This window comes from Nyctibius grandis, chromosome 6 (assembly GCF_013368605.1).
Source record: "Nyctibius grandis isolate bNycGra1 chromosome 6, bNycGra1.pri, whole genome shotgun sequence".
In the NCBI taxonomy this organism is placed as follows: domain Eukaryota; kingdom Metazoa; phylum Chordata; class Aves; order Nyctibiiformes; family Nyctibiidae; genus Nyctibius; species Nyctibius grandis.
In genome coordinates, this window is record NC_090663.1 from 24521888 (window position 1) to 24541178 (window position 19291).

A 19291-nucleotide genomic window follows, 5' to 3' on the forward strand; every position below is an offset into this window, starting at 1 on the left:
GGGAAAAGTATCTGCGTTGTTTGGACTACATTTGGGGAAAGTTAAGCAACTCGTGATGGAAACACACAGCATCCGGTACATGTAGTAGTGTGCTGCCTGTGCTTACACAATAAGGAGGGTGAAGTAAAGCCAACTCCTGAAGACTGGGGATCTTGTAATTAAGGTAGATCTATGTGTTATTTTGCTGACAGAAAAAAGCTGGGTCTAGACTACAAAGCAAACTGTGTCTGCATGCAAATTTGGTAGTAAGTCATATTCTGTCTCTCAGCAGGGCTTGTTATTGTAAGCTTCGAGTTGCACTGACCACAGTTATATTGTGCTGATGTATCCTGAAGCTCCAAGGTAGCAAACTCCTGTCCATTTAGAATTCATAGCATAGAATGGTCTCCCGAGGATGTCTCCAAAGTAATTGTTAGCATATATCAGGTTGTTTTGATCAATTTGCCTTCAGATATTGTTAAAAAGAGAAGGCTGACTAGTTTTTTGCCAGCTGGTAATGTGTCCTTATGTGAAAAATACCCTGCTTTTACAGTACTATTTTGTTGCTAAACAGATAGTATAGAAAACTATAGAAAAATAGTTTGGCAGTCAGAGCTATTTCAATGAATAAAAAGATAACAGAAACTTAAGGAAAAACAATGAAATGAAAACAGGAGACGTAGAAAGGGAACAGCTCCTGTTAGATTTGCTTTGGTAAAATGGAATAGATATTGATAATTAATTTTTCATATTAATTTGAAGTGCTTGATTTAGCTAATATTGTTCAAGACAAACGTTAATATATCTGGAAAACATAAGATCTCAATTCTGGAGCAAAGCAAAAAAAATGAGCAAGATTTTCAATAATTTGTCAGCACACTTTTCAACAATCCCCAATCTACAGTTTTTGGAAGACAAAGCGGACATCTTTGTAAAACATCCTTAAATACTGGCTCATTTAGCTTCCATATTGGATGGTATGTGTTATCCCTGGTATAGTCTTGACATAAATTTTGTGAGGATTTTATGGGCCTGTTTGGTTTATATGTAATACTTCATGTAGAGATGGAAAGCTGTATTCTTACTATTTGTACATTGACATAAAATACAGGGTTCATTCAATGTGTAAAGCATAATAGAATGTCTTTTTTTTTTCTTTCAACTGTACTTCTATATGTTTTTATGTTTGTGCTCTGTTCATAACATGACATCAATAAGGAATTATTCTCTCTCTTTGTTTCACCTCATAAGATGCAAAACAATTTATGAATTTTGTTGGAGTTCATAGTAAGAAGAAATACAGGTTTGCTTATAGGTCTCTTTAATACGTTTTCTAAAGCATCAGCAGATTAACCCGTCATCAGAATAGTTATAACTTTTAAAACTAAAATTATAACATTTAAAAGACATAGAGATTTTATTTAGGAAATAAATTATTTGAAAACTGTCACATAGAGATAGTAGTTTACCTGTCCTTTTTTGGAGGTCACATTGCTTTTTAGCTCATCTCAGTCTTTTAGGTGATGTTTGACAAGACATTTTCCTTGCACCTTGGAGAAAATTATACAGGAAGCAAGTATTAAGTTTCAGATTATTTCAGTTCTAAACTCTTTGTATGCACCAGGTTGTATTGGCTTTATGTAGAAGTATTTTATCTTCTGAATCTGCACATAGAAACATAATTTGCAATAAGATCTACTAGATGCACAGCTTCTTCAATGTTTAGGAATTTGTAAATATGTAATTAATACAGTTATATATGTACTAGCTGGTCCACTGTCAATTCAGGAAACATTTTTTTTAAGTGTTGGAAATATTCTAATCTATTTATATTCTTTAAATATTTATATTCATGTTTGGTTTCTTTGAAAGGTTGGAGCATTGTAGTTGGTCTCCTAAAAATATCATAAACATCTCCAAATGTCAGCATGTCATGTTTATTTGTATACCAAGTGTCTGTGTGTGCACACTTAAGGGCCAGTTCTCATTTCTTTTCCTCCAACGTAGCAGTTCTTTTTTTGCAGCATATATATTCTATTTATGATCAAAACATCAACTAAAAATATCAAGTGAATTGAACATTATACGGGTTTCCTGCATCTAATTTCTTCAAGAGAAAGGAACAGGGGAAGGAAGTATAACTAGAGAGACAAGCCCTTCACCAAAGTAACTGGTTTCCTCAAGCAGTAAATAAAAAAAACATGGACCTGGTATTATATGATCCAGGTTCTCTGAGGTCATCTGAGGAATATCTCTGATGGTTACACGTTAAAAGTTTCAAAACACGACAGTAAATTAAAAGCAAAACACACTTACTCTTGATCGAGTGCTCAAGAATAGCTAAATCAGGCAATTCTTAAAACTTCTTTTTTAATGGATTTTTGATTTTTTAGTAAATGTTTGATTTATTAATAATACATTTTCATAGAGGCACCACCAGCTTAGCTGAGGGACTGGCTCAGCTCTGACCTGCAGTGGGTCCATTGGAGCCAGCTGGAACCAGCTGGAACCGGCTGGAACCAGCTGGAACGGGCTATGTCCAGCATGGGGCAGCCCCTGGCCTCTCCTCACAAAGGCTGCCCCTGCAGCCCCCCACTGCCATGGACACCCAATGCACCACTTCATACTGTCTTGTATATGCTCCTTATATAACATCTGTCTAAGCTGTTTTCTACAATTGCTGCTGCAGTTTTCTGTGACATTTTATAAGATTTTTAGTTCATGTCGTATTTGACTCTCACATACATTATTTTTAACTGCTGGTTTAAACAACTAGCAGTCTGTCTTCTACATATTTATTCCATATGCTCACTGGGTTTTTCCAAAACATTTATCAAGTTACTGAGGTCACAGGGAAAGACTGGATTCTCTCTAACCGACATGAAATACCAAAATTATGGTCTTACCAAAATTTTTAGGGTAGACTTGCAGTTTTGTGTCTCACTCACTACTGCCTTTCTGTCAGACCCATAACTCAGAAGGTAGCTGAACTGTAGTCTTGGAGAAAAGAAACTTAAAGCCATCACTAATATGTATGAGAATCTTCCTCATTAGAAAGTAAGGCAAAAGGTCAATGGTGTTGGAAATGTTTTAGGATCTTAGGAAAGGTAAAGGATCTGCTGAAGACTATTTATTTATTTATTGGTTTCTAACAAGAGTATTAACTCCTCAAACCCTCTTAGGTGTGAAGATTAGACTCACTACAACCTACTCATTAACACTCTTCTTTTGCTATGGAAAATGAGTGATCTTTTGCTAATTTGGTAATTTATAAACATGTTTTTTTACTATTTTATTTTGTAATATTGCTTCATGCATTTTCCCATAGATGAAGAAAATGGAGAGGTTGAATGTAGTGTTGTCTCGATCTTCTAAGATTCAGCAGTCAACATATTTCCAGATTAGTTGATGCTAGGCTGTAATGCATGCCATGCTAATCATATCATTGCATAGCTGAAGATGTTACCTTTTTAACATTAAAACTCTGTTTCTGACTTCTAACATTCTTATTTACCACATGAAGAAGGAAGACCTGTGGCTCAACAAACATAACAAATGAGTCTTGTCATAAGATTGTGTACACCCAAAAAAGCAAGGCAAGACTGAACAGACCTAAGTTAAGGCCTGGCCTGAAAGAAAGAGGATAACAAAAATGAGATTATTAATCATAGGTGATTGTTTTAAAGTGTCAGATTTCTGTTTTTAAAAAAAAAGCACTATAATACAATTTATATAGGAATTTAAAAAATCTTTTAAAATCTTAAAAACTTAGTTTAAAAAAAATTCTATGTCTGAATTAAATTTGTATTGAAATTATTAAACCAGGTCAACTAAAATTTCTCCTTTTCCTTCATACCATTAGTTAAATTTAGTACATTTATTTCATTCTTACGCCTGTAGTAAAATGTTGTGAAATGTAACTGCTCTGTTAAACAGATCGTATCTCAGAGTGGGAAATCCTGCTTTCAATGTGGGTAATATACCAGCTATTTACAGGAATTATAATACTGATAAAATCTCGTAAGATTAGAAGTACTGATAAATACGATGTTATTTACTGAAAGTCTATATTAAAAACAGCAGATCTGTGATTCCTAGATCCTGATACATTGGGTATTCCTGCTACTATTACATCTTTCTTTCAAAGAAAATTAAAAAATCTTGAAGATATAAATTTAAGCTGAATATATTGAAAATCTGAAATTTGTGCCTAAAATAACCAGAAATTTCTTTTAATTTATTATATTTAGGCTCTTCTCTAAGTTTTATTATTATGAAAAAATACTAGTGCTTTTTTCCAGCCATATCTGTACATCAAGTCTGAGTAACATCCTCTTGTCCATATAAAGATGTGCTGCAGACAGCATGTTCTGTGATATTCTTGGACTGTGTTTTGTTCACCCACGAGCTTAGTCTTGATTGAATGCAATCATCCTTGCTGACATGGACCTGGGCCAGGGTGCATCAGAGGCTAACCAAATTTGTCCAATTTAGTTGAACTGATTTGATTTAACTGGCAGTTGTTACCTTCCGTTCTTTCTCTTGACAGGCAGATTTAGGGCCTTATAAAATACACAGGCTGAAAGCCAAGACATCACTGACCTGCACTATGCTGGATCACCCTCTGAAAGCCCTAACAAAACAAACAAATTAGCATTTCATAGTCAAAATGGTCAGCTCTGGGATAACTTGAAAGGATAGACTTTAAATAAGCATGGTCTTTCCTACACTTTATAAAAAAATATCTGTCTTAAATGCATAAAAATTTCTTCTTCGGGAATACTGACCAGAAGCCAACCAACAGAATGCATCTCTGACAATTTTTAAAAACAAGTTTCAAAGCACAGACAGTTAAAATATTACAATCAAAAATAAAAATGTAGTCCCAAAATAGTAATCATTAATGAGCTGTTCTTTAACTATTCAATAGTTCTGCTGGCTGCTATAATCAATTAACAGGAAAACTGGTAAATGGAGCTTTGATACGACAGTAGACCTGGTCTGGTGATACGAAGGTTGCTACTAAGCACTTTGGAAGTTCCTTGGACTTCAAAAATAAGCAAACGAGAAAGCATGGAAGATAAAAAAGTCTCTGAAAATATCTAGATTACCTATAGTTGAGGAGAAAAAAATCTGCCTGAAATTAAACAAATGAAATTTTGAGATTATCTAGCAGGTTTACAAATTAAAAAAAAAAATTAGTTAGTTGCGGTGGTATCTTCTTTTGTAATAAACGAACCAGTGCAAATAGAATAAAAGATGTACTAATGAAAATGACTGAAGATTAATTATAAGAGATTGGACAGGCCTTAAAAATAACGAAACTGTTTTAAAACAAACAAAAATTCATAACTCCCCTGCCTCACCCCCAAAAAAACTTGTTTAGCTTCAGATGAGAAAGAGTTTTTAGTTAATTCACAGTATCTAAGAGAAAAGCATCTGTTTAACATAGGATTGCATTGACTCCCTTTACCCTCACATGGAGTTCCCCTCTAATTTCTGCTTTCCATTCTCACTTGAGAAAAGCTGTAATAGGTTTTCAAAAAATGTAATCACATGTGAAATACCACTGAATGTGTGTTCTACTTCTGAAAAAGAACCCACCTCAAAGTAAAAACATCTAAAGCATGTCTATTCTCCTACCCCTGAAAATATTATACATTTAATGCAAGCGTAATACTCTCTTTGTCTTGCAAGAAGTGTAAATTAATCTTCCATTTAAGCATTGTTAGGATCCTTTTCAAAAGAGTCAGTTTCACCCTTACTAAATTATTATTTATTTTCCTGTAATGATGCTTACCATCTCTTCTTGTAGGCTATCTGGAAGGGGACATTCAAGAACAATAACCTGCATTTATTGTCATTGGAACTAAACATAGGACTTTTACAGCATTCTGAGTATTGCAAGCTTCTGGTAGGGTTTCTTATTTATTCAGGACAACACTTATATGAAAACCAGCAAAAAGATTCAGTGTGTGCTGCAAGTCTTATAAAAGCAAACTATGTTGGTCTTGTTTTGTTTTTCTTTGTTGTTGCAAATGTTAAAATGCACAGGACATACTACTGTGAGGAAAAGTTAGAAGAATATTAGCAATTGATAATAAGAAAGCGATGTATAAACCCATATATTCTGCTAATTTAAACTTCCCAATAGCTTTAGCATAATATCAGAAAACTGTTGCAGTCAACAGACATCTGTAGTACAGATGCAAAAAATATATGACGCAAAGAAAACCCAAACAAAATAGTCAAACATGCAGATGCCTTATTCATTTTTTATTTTCTGATTTTCAAGAAAATGGAAACTGCCAAAGACAAACAGCTTGAAGTTTTCAGACGCATAGCTATGTGAAACTTCACTGATGCTAGTAAAATTGTCAAAATAGATAGACAGAGCAAAATTTCACTTAAAGTGTTTCCTATAAGCATTTTTTTTCTGTGAGAGGTTCAGTGAATACAGAGGCAGAACAGTTTTCAACGGCTGTGGACAGTTTCTACAATATCTCTGTAACAGGTCTTGATGTCATTCTACACTACAATACCTGAAGTTCTACACTAAAAGCAATGTAAAAGAAGAAGAATGGGAAAGACAGGTTGTCACGGTTTAAAGCTGAGCTGGCGATTAAACCTGCGGCAGATGCCCTCTGTTATCCCCCCCCCTCCCCCCAGAGGGAAAGGGAAAGGGAAAAGGGAGAGAGACTTCTGGGTTGGAAAATTAAAACAGTTTTAATAAACTATAATAATGAAAAAAAAAGTATAATAATAATAATAGAAATAATCAAGTATATACAAATATATATACAAAACCAAGATTGAGCTCCCCTGAAGTCAGCCACGTCACCACCGGCACTGCAGGGCAGGCTCCGGGAAGGCCCAGCCTGGGCCTAGCGATGGTCGAGAGCTGGATTCAGGAACGCACGGATCGGGATCGGGGGCAGCAGGAAAACAGACGGAGTCCTCCCTGGACACCGGCCATAGCAGAAAAAGAGCGAGACCCTCGTGATCCCCCCGCTTTATACTGAGAATGACGTGTATGGGATGGAATACCCTCGTTAGTCAATTTTGGGTCACCTGCCCTGTCCGCTCCCCCCTGCAGCTGCGACCCCCCTTCGGCTCTTCACTCGTAAGCAGTGAAGAATTCAGCAGTGACCTTGGTTTCTCTCAAGAATAAGTACAGCAAGAGCCTTTCTGCACAACATCCCTACCGGTGCCTCAGTGATAACTACAAACTTCGAGCGTTATCAGTCCTGGAAGCAGACACTGTCTGCAAAAACATGCAGTTAGTTTCAGAAAGTGCAGTTACTTAGAGGAGACTTAGCTGAAAGTAAAAATCACTGAAAGGAAAATCGGCCTGGTTTAGGCCAAACCAGGACATTCCACCCCTTATTCCATACCATTCACGTCATACTCAGATCACCACTAACTTTTCATTTTAAAATATATACAGATAACATTAGTTTATGATTCATCTCTATACAAAAAAAAAAAGTTCATCAAGTTCATTTAGTTCAGGATTGTGGGTTTCCATCTGGCTAGGAGTCTCCCAGGGTAGGAGAGATGATATGAGCTTTGTCACAGTTCGTGCCCACGGGTTGCAGGTTAAAGATGTCAGTCTCGAGGAGGCTACTGGACGCCACTTGCAGCTAGCTCCGGTCTCATCACCACTGCTTCAACCTGAAAGACACTTATGAACACTGTTAGTATTATGCAGCAATTAACATCATGCAGTTCAGAATTAAGTATTCTCACCCAAGATCAGATCACCTTCAGGGACACATCGGACTCCACCATCCTGCAGCATCACCCACCAAGTACATCCAGGTCCTTGAGCAAAAGCAATCCCATGAATGGGTTTACCTTTGCCCGTAGCAGGAAGAACCCAGACAGTTTTCCCAACAGATTCCTTTCATGCACCACTGGGACTTTATCCCCTTCTACTGTATGTAAAAGGTCTGACTGAGCAGGGCCAGCTCGGTTGATAGATCCTCTGGTGTTAACTAGCCAGGTAGCTTGTGCCAAATGCTTATCCCAGTTTTTAAAGGTTCCACCCCCCATTGCTTTTAGGGTAGTTTTTAACAGCCCATTATACCGTTCAATTTTCCCAGAGGCTGGTGCATGATAGGGGATGTGATATACCCATTCGATGCCATGCTCTTTGGCCCAGTTATCTATGAGACTGTTTTTGAAATGAGTACCATTGTCCGACTCAATTCTGTCTGGCGTGCCGTGTCGCCACAAGATTTGCTTTTCGAGGCCCAGGATAGTGTTCCGGGCAGTGGCATGGGGCACAGAGTATGTTTCCAGCCATCCGGTGGTCGCCTCCACCATGGTAAGCACATAGTGTTTACCCTGGCGGGTTTGAGGGAGTGTGATATAGTCAATTTGCCAGGCCTCCCCATATTTATATTTCAACCACCGCCCCCCCATAACACAAAGGTTTTAACCGTTTGGCTTGCTTAATTGCGGCGCATGTTTCACAATCATGGATAACCTGTGCAATAGAGTCCATAGTTAAGTCCACTCCTCGGTCACGAGCCCATCTGTATGTTGCATCTCTCCCCTGATGACCTGAAGTGTCATGAGCCCACCGAGCTAAAAATAGTTCACCTTTATGTTCCCAGTCCAAATCTATTTGGAACACTTTAGCAGCCTGATCTGCTTGTTGGTTGTTTCGATGTTCCTCAGTTGCCCGACTTTTAGGTACGTGAGCATCTACGTGACGTACCTTCACGACTAGTTTCTCTAGTCGAGCAGCAATATCTTGCCACAGTTCAGCAGCCCAAATAGGTTTACCTTTGCGCTGCCAGTTGCTTCGCTTCCACTGTTTTAACCACCCCCACAAGGCATTTGCCACCATCCATGAGTCAGTATAAAGATACAGCCTTGGCCACTTTTCTCGTTCAGCAATGTCTAAAGCCAGCTGAATGGCTTTTACCTCTGCGAATTGACTTGATTCACCTTGTCCTTCTGTGGCTTCTGTGACTCGTCGTATGGGACTCCATACAGCAGCTTTCCACTTCCGATGCTTTCCTACAAGACGGCAGGATCCATCGGTGAACAGGGCATACTGCTTTTCATCCTCTGGTAGTTCATTATACGGTGGGGCTTCTTCAGCACGTGTCACTTCCTTTTCTGGTGGCATTCCGAAGTCTTTGCCTTCTGGCCAGTCCATGATCACTTCTAAGATTCCTGGGCGATTAGGGTTTCCTATTCGAGCCCTCTGTGTAATTAATGCAATCCATTTACTCCATGTAGCATCAGTTGCATGATGAGTAGTAGGAACCTTACCCTTGAACATCCAGCCTAGTACTGGTAATCGGGTGCCAGGAGAAGCTGTGCTTCAGTACCGATTACCTCTGAGGCAGCTCTAACTCCTTCATATGCTGCCAGTATCTCTTTTTCAGTTGGGGTGTAATTGGCCTCGGAGCCCTTGTATCCTCGACTCCAAAATGCTAGGGGTCGACCTCGAGTCTCCCCTGGCACTTTCTGCCAGAGGCTCCAGGTAGGACCATTGTCCCCAGCTGAGGTGTAGAGCACATTTTTAACATCTTGTCCCATACGGACTGGTCCAAGGGCTACTGCATGCACAATTTCTTGTTTAATCTGTTCAAAAGCCTGTTGTTGTTCAAGGCCCCACTGAAAATCATTCTTCTTTCTGGTCACCTGATAAAGAGGGCGTACAATCTGGCTGTAATCTGGAATATGCATTCTCCAGAAACCCACAACGCCTAAGAAGGCTTGTGTTTCCTTTTTGTTAGTTGGTGGGGACATAGCTGTTATTTTGTTGATCACCTCTGTCGGGATCTGGCGACTCCCATCTTGCCATTTAATCCCTAAAAACTGGATCTCCCGGGCAGGCCCCTTGACCTTGCCTCTTTTTATGGCAAAACCAGCTTGCAGAAGAATTTGAATTATTTTCTCCCCTTTGTCAAAAACTTCTGCTGCTGTATCACCCCATACAATGATGTCATCAATATATTGCAAATGTTCTGGAGCTCCACCCTCTTCTAGTGCAGTCTGGATCAGTCCGTGGCAAATAGTAGGACTGTGTTTCCACCCCTGGGGCAGTCGATTCCAGGTGTACTGGATACCTCTCCAGGTAAAAGCAAACTGTGGCCTGCACTTTGGTGCCAAGGGAATAAAGAAAAATGCATTAGCAATGTCTATAGTGGCGTACCACTTGGCTGCCTTTGACTCCAGTTCATATTGAAGTTCTAGCATGTCTGGCACAGCAGCACTCAGCGGTGGCGTAACTTCATTTAGGCCACGATAGTCCACAGTTAATCTCCATTCTCCATTAGACTTTTGCACTGGCCATATAGGACTGTAGTGACCATGAGATGGTAGAGTTCAGGATCTCATGTGGCAGGAACAGAATAGCTAGCAGAATCACAACCCTGAACTTCAGGAGGGCCAACTTTGGCCTTTTCAAGCAATTGCTAGGGGAAATCCCATGGGACAGGGTACTAGAAGGTAAGGGTCCCAAGATAGTTGGCTAGCATTCAAGGACTGCTTCTTCCGAGCTCAAGATCAGAGCATCCCAACAGGTAGGAAGTCAAGGAAGGGTACCAGGAGACCTGCATGGTTGAACAGGGAACTGCTGGGCAAACTCAAGTGGAAGAAGAAGGTGTACAGATCGTGGAAGGAGGGGCTGGCCACTTGGGAGGAATATAAGTGTGTTGTCAGAGGATGTAGGGAGGCAACTAGGAAAGCTAAGGCCTCCTTGGAATTAAACCTTGCAAGAGAGGTCAAGGACAACAGAAAGGGCTTCTTCAAATACATTGCAGGTAAAGCCAACACTAGAGGCAATGTAGGCCCACTGATGACTGAGGTGGGGGCCCTGGAGACAGAGGATAAAAAGAAGGCGGAGTTACTGAATGCCTTCTTTGCCTCTGTCTATACTGTTGGAGGCTGTCCTGAGGAGCCCCGGACCCCTGAGGCCCCAGAAGAAGTCAGGATAGAGGAGGAATCTGTCTTGGTTGATGAGGGCTGGGTCAGGGACCAATTAAGCAACCTGGATGTCCATAAATCCATGGGCCCTGATGGGATGCACCCGCGGGTGCTGAGGGAGCTGGCGCAAGTCATTGCTAGGCCACTCTCCATCATCTTTGCTAAGTCGTGGGCAACGGGAGAGGTGCCTGAGGACTGGAGGAAAGCGAATGTCACTCCAGTCTTCAAAAAGGGCAAGAAGGAGGACCCGGGTAACTATAGACCGGTCAGCCTCACCTCCATCCCTGGAAAGGTGATGGAACAACTTGTTCTTGGTGCTGTCTCTAGGCACATCAAGGACAGGGGGATCATTAGGGGCACTCAGCATGGCTTCACCAACGGGAAGTCATGCTCAACCAACTTGATAGCCTTTTATGAGGATGTAACCCGGTGGATAGATGATGGTAAAGCTGTGGATGTGGTCTATCTCAATTTCAGTAAAGCGTTTGACACGGTCTCCCACAGCATCCTCGCAGCTAAACTGAGGAAGTGTGGTCTGGATGATCGGGTAGTGAGGTGGATTGTGAACTGGCTGAAGGAAAGAAGCCAGAGAGTAGTGGTCAGTGGGACAGAGTCCAGTTGGAGGTCTGTGTCTAGCGGAGTTCCGCAAGGATCGGTTCTGGGACCAGTTCTATTCAATATATTCATTAATGACTTGGATGAGGGAATAGAGTGCGCTGTCAGCAAGTTCACTGATGACACAAAACTGGGAGGAGTGGCTGACGCACCGGAAGGCTGCGCAGCCATTCAGAGAGACCTGGACAGGCTGGAGAGTTGGGCGGGGAGAAACTTCATGAAATATAACAAGGGCAAGTGTAGAGTCCTGCATCTGGGCAAGAACAACCCCATGTACCAGTACAAGTTGGGGACAGAGCTGTTGGAGAGCAGCGTAGGGGAAAGGGACCTGGGGGTCCTAGTGGACAACAGGATGACCATGAGCCAGCAGTGTGCCCTTGTGGCCAAGAAGGCCAATGGCATCCTGGGGTGTATTAGAAGAGGTGTGGTCAGCAGGTCGAGAGAGGTTCTCCTCCCCCTCTACTCTGCCCTGGTGAGGCCACATCTGGAGTATTGTGTCCAGTTCTGGGCCCCTCAGTTCAAGAAGGACAGGGAACTGCTAGAGAGAGTCTAGCGCAGAGCCACGAAGATGATTAAGGGAGTGGAACATCTCCCTTATGAGGAGAGGCTTAGGGAGCTGGGTCTCTTTAGCTTAGAGAAGAGGAGACTGAGGGGTGACCTCATTAATGTTTATAAATATGTAAAGGGCAAGTGTCAAGAGGATGGAGCCAGGCTCTTCTCAGTGACATCCCTTGACAGGACAAGGGGCAATGGGTGCAAGCTGGAACACAGGAGGTTCCACTTAAATATGAGGAAAAACTACTTTACGGTGAGGGTGACTGAACACTGGCACAGGCTGCCCAGAGAGGTTGTGGAGTCTCCTTCTCTGGAGACATTCAAAACCCGCCTGGACGCGTTCCTGTGTGATATGGTCTAGGCAATCCTGCCCCGGCAGGGGGATTGGACTAGATGATCTTTCGAGGTCCCTTCCAATCCCTAACATTCTGTGATTCTGTGATTCTGTGATTCTGTGACTACTAAAGGGTGAGCGAGTCTTGCTAATCACTCCTTGATTTTCTAATTGTCTAATCAGTTTATGAATGGGGATCAGGGAGTCTCGACTGGTGCGATATTGTCGTCGGTGCACCGTGGCAGTAGCAATTGGCACCTGTTGTTCTTCAACTTTCAGCAACCCCACAACAGAAGGATCCTCTGAGAGGCCAGGCAAGGTAGACAGCTGTTTAATGTCCTCAGTCTCTACAGCTGCTACACCAAAGGCCCATCTATATCCTTTTGTGTCCTTAAAATACCCTTCCTTAAGGTAGTCTATGCCAAGGATGCATGGAGCATCTGGGCCAGTCACAATGGGGTGCTTTTTCCATTCATTTTCAGTTAGGCTCACTTCGGCCTCCAATACAGATAACTCTTGAGATCCCCCTGTTATTCCCGAGATACTGACAGATTCTGTCCCTTTATGATTCGATGGCATGAGGGTGCACTGTGCACCAGTGTCTACCAGGGCTCGATACTTTTGTGGTTCTAATGTGCCAGGCCATCGAATCCACACAGTCCAATAAATCCGGTTATCCCTCTCCTCCTCCTGGCTGGAGGCAGGGCCCCTCTAATTAAAGGTTGGATTGGTGCAGCTCACGGGGATTGGACCTTCATTTCCCCTATTCACTCTTGGAAAAAAGGGATTTGAGGCCCATCTACCCTGACTGGGGTCCTGCTCATTGGTAACTGGAGCAGCCATCCTCCTAGGAAAATTCTCACTAGTATTTCTGTTAGCTTGCAACTCACGTACTCGTGCCTGTAGGGTACTGGTAGGTTGTCCATGCCATCTGTTCATGTCCTCCCCATAATCACGCAGGGTAAACCACAGGATACCTCGTGATGTGTTCCGTTTCCTTTGAGCCAGTCAAGTAGGAGGGCGTTGCCTCCTAAAGGCTGCAACGCGGGCCTGTGTAGGTAGAGAGTCAAGTTTATTCTCGATCCTGGACAGTTTGTCTGACAGTTGTTTAAATGAGTCCTTGTTCTCCTTTGTCAGTTTTTCCACAGCCGAGACACGGGCCTGCAGTGGGGAAGAAATACTATCTTCATACTGTCGCATATAGTTAGCCATTTCGCCCACACTAGGTCATGCCATAGCATCTTCTCCCCAGACTAATATTGACAATGTATGGGCATGTGTTGGTGGAGCACTCTTCACAACCTTCCGGAACATGGATCGGTTGCATTCCACTTCATCAGGATTTACAGGATCTACAATGTCCTGAGGGTGTTTATAAATGATCTCTTGCACAGCTAGTTCTCTAAGGTAGTTAATACCTTTTTCTATGGTGGTCCATTTGCTTAGGTGGCTCATAACATCATCTTTATAGGGATACCTGCTCTTTACAGCTGACAAGAGTCGCCTCCAGAGACTGATACTGTTCGACCTTCTTGGAAGCATCTTATCAATACCACCATCTCTGGACAGGGATCCCAACTGTCTGGCTTCTCTACCATCCAATTCTATGCTATCTGCCCCATTATCCCAGCATCGGAGCAACCAGGTAATAATTGGCTCACCGTCATAACGACTAAAATCTTTTCTTATATTTCGCAGTTCTTTCAGGGATAAGGAGTGGTAGGTTATCTCTACTTCCGAGTCCGAGTCCTCCTGTGATTGTTCTGCTTTAGAAGGACCTTTCTTGTCCTTCTTGTGTAATGGGCCTTCTTTAAAAAGACGATCAAGGAAACCCCCCTCTGTGTCAGGCCCTGACTCTGACTGAGAAGGGCCCTCACCTGGGTCCCGTGCTGGCTCTGCCTTAGAAGGCTCTGAGTCATCATCCTTCACTTTACTAGCTGATTTCTTTCGGTGTTTTCTCCTGGTTACAGGGGCAGCATGATACCTCCCGCTGTTGCTGCACCGACATCTAATCACATAGCACACCAGTAACACATTCAGGACACCCAAAAATAACAACATGCCCTGTTCGAATTTTGCAGGAATCAACTTGGCAAAAAAGGAGCAGATACTATCAAAATCAGTTAAAAGACGCCCGGTGTGCGCAGCTACGGATTCGCGATTAAAGCTGCCCATCATTGTATCATAGAGATAAGAGATCGGAATAATGACTGCCCAGTTTATCACGACATAAATCAGTATCACAACCCATACCGAAACGACACGTTTTGACCAGCACGCCCTGTTAAACCACATGTAAGCACTAACACACAGCGCATACGGCAAGTAAGGTATCATTACACATAACTGTAAAACAAGCTTTATAAAGAGAAGAGGTAACACAAGGCTCACAAATGACATTACCATCTTAGCTATCTGTTTTAATTTCCAACCCCTCGTAAATCTCAAAGGAAGAAATCTGATACTCTCTTGGCTGAGCTCTCCGGATCTCCTCCCACTGGAGCTGGGATTTGACTTATCAGAGCAACCTGTCGGAGCTTCTCTCGAGCCCCACGTTGGGCGCCAATAAATCTGTCACGGTTTAAAGCTGGGCTGGCGATTAAACCTGCGGCAGATGCCCTCTGTTATCCCTCCCCCTCCCCCCAGAGGGAAAGGGAAAGGGAAAAGGGAGAGAGACTTCTGGGTTGGAAAATTAAAACAGTTTTAATAAACTATAATAATGAAAAAAAAGTATAATAATAATAATAGAAATAATCAAATATATACAAATATATATACAAAACCAAGATTGAGCTCCCCTGAAGTCAGCCACGTCACCACCGGCACTGCAGGGCAGGCTCCGGGAAGGCCCAGCCTGGGCCTAGCGATGGTCGAGAGCTGGATTCAGGAACGCACGGATCGGGATCGGGGGCAGCAGGAAAACAGACGGAGTCCTCCCTGGACACCGGCCATAGCAGAAAAAGAGCGAGACCCTCGTGATCCCCCCGCTTTATACTGAGAATGACGTGTATGGGATGGAATACCCTCGTTGGTCAATTTTGGGTCACCTGCCCTGTCCGCTCCCCCCTGCAGCTGCGACCCCCCTTCGGCTCTTCACTCGTAAGCAGTGAGGAATTCAGCAGTGACCTTGGTTTCTCTCAAGAATAAGTACAGCAAGAGCCTTTCTGCACAACATCCCTACCGGTGCCTCAGTGATAACTACAAACTTCGAGCGTTATCAGTCCTGGAAGCAGACACTGTCTGCAAAAACATGCAGTTAGTTTCAGAAAGTGCAGTTACTTAGAGGAGACTTAGCTGAAAGTAAAAATCACTGAAAGGAAAATCGGCCTGGTTTAGGCCAAACCAGGACACAGGTTTATTAATACCTAACACTGTAATCTTATTTGTTGCTGTATGTGAATCCTGACATAATCACACAGAGTTTTACTAACTGTACTTGAAAATTTAGTGAATATGGGAAAGATGGTATTATTAATATCTAACATTGTGATCTAATTTGTTGCTGTATGTGAGAATTCTGACAATCACAGATAATTTTACTGACTGTACTTGAAAATATAGTGAATTACTTCGATTCTTTTAGGCTTCTGATATTGGTACTGGTGAAAATGTCTGTCATTGATACCTCTTTTGTTGTTGTAACATACTTAGTATTTTCTTTCAAGAAAAAAAAAAGAACAAAGCAAAAAAACCTTAGGAAATTGCATACTGGGGGAAAAGGATTTACTTCTATACATTGAACAGTTCTAGAAATGTACTGTATCCAAACTGTACTGCTTTATAAGTTTAAAATATTTTGAAATAATATATAATAAGGCATCTTAGGATAGAGATTGTAAGTTGCCTGGACAGTGTGACTTTCAAAATTTGTTGTGAAAACCACTATTGTCAAGTATTTGATACTCCGCTACATAACATTAGCTCTGATTCACTTGAATGACAAATGTCTGATTCTGGTATTATTCACTGGAATAGAAATATCTTTAATCCTGTGGTGTCACTGGGGTAGGGACTGATGGACCCTGGGTGGGGGGCTAACATGGGGTCCTGGGCTATGGGCATGGTGTGGGGAGCCCCGGGGGATGGACAGAGACAGGGCTGGCAGTGCCTTCAGGTCCCTGACATTTTGTCACTCAGTTCATGTTTAACAGAAACTGAGCGGATTTCTCATATACTTCAAATCTTGTTGTTATTTTACAGATTGAGACAATGGATTTCAAGTCTGAATTATAAACAAGAATCAAAAACTAGATGAATTATGTGCTTTTTATTTGTTTTTACAGAAATTAATGATATCCTAAGGAAACAAACAAGCAAAAAAAAAAAATATAAGATACTCTAAGGTACTGTTCTAACTTATTCCTGGTTTAATACTGGCTTTGGCTGACTGTCTGAATTACTTTTTTATTTTTTCATTAGGTACTTCTCCTCCTACAAAGCTTACTATAGTTTTGGGGTTAATGAGGAATTGTACTTTGCTTTTGATTTTTATACCTACATGAGATTATTTAAAATTGTTAGTAGACAACTTTTCTTTTCCTTTTTGGAGTCTTTTCATCTTTCATCATCCAGGTTATTATCCAGAAAACAAAAGTAGAACACAGACCTGTAAGGAAAGCTTGGTGAGCTAAAACTTATAAAATTTATATAGTTAAACCATAATGGCAGAGAGACTCCTGCTTAACACATATTCTTAAATGTGTGTATTCTGGTTTAGAACTAATTATCTTCATTACATTCTGAATAAGAGAGTCTATTAATTTTAAATTTTAGATTTTAAAATATTTTTAAAATTCATTGTCTTTTTCTCATTGTACTTTGCTAAGATTGTGTCATGTCTTATTGTTGTCTCTTAAGGATTGAAATGCATGACAAACGTTTGAAAATGGAGTCTGCTTGAATATTTGCTTTCAACATTTCTTCTCAAGTACTATTAAAAATACCTAATAAGAAGAATTTTTACACTAAGCTACCCTTTGAAGGAAAATTATTCCCAAGAATTCCCCCCGCCTTAGTAAAGTCAGCTAGTGCTTTGAAAGTAGATCCATGAATAAAAAATGTGAAAAAGATAACCTTTTAATGCTGTTCAGTTTTAACTTTTTTTGAGACACTTTAGAAAACCTCACTAGCCCCATGTCAGCACTCTGTATAATAACCAGAAGTGCCACCACTAAAAAATGAATTTTAAGTGTAGATAAAACATAAGACATATAGGCAGTTTGCTACTTATATTCCTTTCTTCAGCTTTTGCACTGCTTTTTCTGTTGACAGAAGCCGGTCAACGGGGCGTCTTTACTTCAGTATCTAGTCAGACATGGTTTCCAGAAATTGAGCACTAACAATGTTTGATATTCAGAAGTAAGGCAAATCACTGCCTAAGATGGAACAGCAGTAGATCAACAACATAAGTGTTAATTCATGGAAGATTTCATAGGTCTTAGTACTAAACAAGTGGAAGTTCTGTCATTCCTGTAATCAGTGTCTTTTCTGGGAAGCTGAAATATAAACATCATAAGACAAGCAGGAAAGAGAAGAAACCTATAAGAAAACTATGATTTTACAGTAGCATTTCTACTATAATCATATATAATTTTTAGTTTTATATTTCCCAATAAATTACCTTATTTCTTGAGCAAGACAGCGTTTCCAAGAAAATCAAGTTTCTGTGCTTTTCTAAAACATTTGTTTCTCTTGGCTTTTTTTCATCAGATGATAAACCTCTAAGAAACGATTTCTCCTTCCACTCTCAAGTGGTTAAGATTTGTATTCCTTGAGATCCAGCTACCTTTTATCTTTCCTTACTATTTAGAAGGATTCTTATTATTTAGAACAAATGGCTTGAATTTTATTCCTGCTTTTCATCTGCTTATCCGTTGTTCCTTAATGCCACCACATGTGCCCTGTTTCTTTAGATGCTTCAAGGAAACTCCAAGATCTGTTTAACCTGTTGAGACTGCTAGAAACTGCACAGGTAATCCAGATGCCCAATCTGAAATATTTGGTTGAGCAATAAGGTCCCATCATGAACAGCATTAGTGACCAGACCTCTCACTTGAAATACGTTCAGGCACCTGGAACAGAGACCCGGAGAAAATAGTCTGCCAAGTGACCATGACTGCTATAATGTGAGTTTAGTATGTCTTTTGAAATATTTGGATATTTCTGCTTCCTAAGAGAAACAAGTAAAACAAATAAAATAAAGAGGAAGAAGACTCAGGTGTTACTTTAAAAGCTTCCAACTTTGACTTCCCTTCAAATCATATGATATCTGTACCCTTCTGTGACTGCTCAATTTTCCTATTCTATGCAAACTGTGAAAATTCATGTCTACCTTTAGCTCTGAGTGTAAGACTCTGAGTAGTGCCCTGACAATTTCGGACAACACAGTGTTTGCACAGAATGAATCTACATGCTGAGGATCTTTTCAAACATCACCAGCAATGATTTGTCATTTAAACTCAGAACCAGAACTTCCTCTCATTGCACTCATCTTCAGTGGGAGGAAAATTGTTACTTCAGATCAATGTAAGTGACGTCAAAACCACACTCCAAGGGCTGGAGTTCATCTTCCATAACTTTAGAGTTAAAATATTCCTATAAATACCTAGTTAATATTCTCCAGGACAAATTTTAAAATGACTGATCAGTACCAGCATTCTAATACGTAGGATTACCTTTCCTCAAGGTAATAAACATATAATAAACCACCTGAAAAGCTTAAAAGAAATCATTTTTAGATCATATACACAGAAACAGAATCACAGAATCACAGAATCAACCAGGTTGGAAGGGACCTCTGGGATCATCGAGTCCAACTGTTGCCCTGACACCACCATGTCAGCTAGACCATGGCACTAA